Source organism: Malurus melanocephalus, unplaced genomic scaffold (genome assembly GCF_030028575.1).
Source record: "Malurus melanocephalus ecotype Western Australia unplaced genomic scaffold, MMel_1.1 scaffold_1277, whole genome shotgun sequence".
In the NCBI taxonomy this organism is placed as follows: Eukaryota; Metazoa; Chordata; class Aves; order Passeriformes; family Maluridae; genus Malurus; species Malurus melanocephalus.
Window position 1 is genome coordinate 34278 of NW_026624509.1, and position 1061 is coordinate 35338.

Genomic DNA, 1061 nt, shown 5'->3' on the forward strand with positions numbered 1-1061 from the left:
ATGAACGCGCAGAGCTCAGTGATTTGGCCATGGAGGGGTGAGTGTCACAGGGACATTTCCTGGAGCCCAGACAGCACCAGCAGCCATCCTGCCCGATGGGAGCTGGCTCAGGATGGATCACGTTCCCAAACCGCCTCCGCGTGCCCCGGGAGCAGGACAGGCCCCGAGCACCGCAGGGCAGAACAAAAGCCGAGCCCAGGCGCTGTTTGCTCACTCCACGCACCGATGGCTGTCTCCCATCAGATAAACCCGGCCTGAGGATGGAACATTTCCAGATCCGCAGCGGCCCGAGGAGCCGCAGACAAACCACAGAGCTCTCGAGTTTCGTTTCGTCCGTCTGAGGAATTTTCCTGCCCCGGGCCCGTCACATGATGGGCACCGGGCTGATCTTCCCAGGGCTGGGAACCTTCTGGTTCCATTCTGCTCCAGGCTGTGCCTCGAGCTCCTGGTGGGTTCTACCCCATTGGGATTTTACCCACAAACCTCAAGCTCCTGGTGGGTTTTCCTCATTTTACCCACAAAATGCACAAATTGGCCGGGTGGGGATGAGGTTTGGATTAGAATGGTCCTTAAATCCCATCCTGCTCCGGGCTGTGCCTCGAGCTCCTGATGGGTTTTCCTCATTGGGATTTTACCCAAAACCAGTACAAATTGGCTGCGGGGTGTATGAGGTTTGGATTGGAATGGTCCTTAAATCCCGCCCTGTTCCAGGCTGTGCCTGTGCCTCAGCTCCTCATGGGTTCTACCCCATTGGGATTTTACCCACAAAAGCCACAAATTAGCCTGGGGAGGATGAAGTTTGGATTGGAATGGTCCTTAAATCCCGTCCTGTTCTGGGCTCTGCCTTGAGCTCCTGGTGGATTTTCCTCATTGGGATTTTACCCAAAACYRGTACAAATTGGCTGCGGGGTGGATGAGGTTTGGATTGGAATGGTCCTTAAATCCCGCCCTGGTCCAGGCTGTGCCTCGAGCTCCTGGTGGGCTCCCTCCCATTGGGATTTTACCCAAAACCAGTACAAATTGGCTGGGCTGGGTTTGGATTGGAATGGTCCTTAAATTCC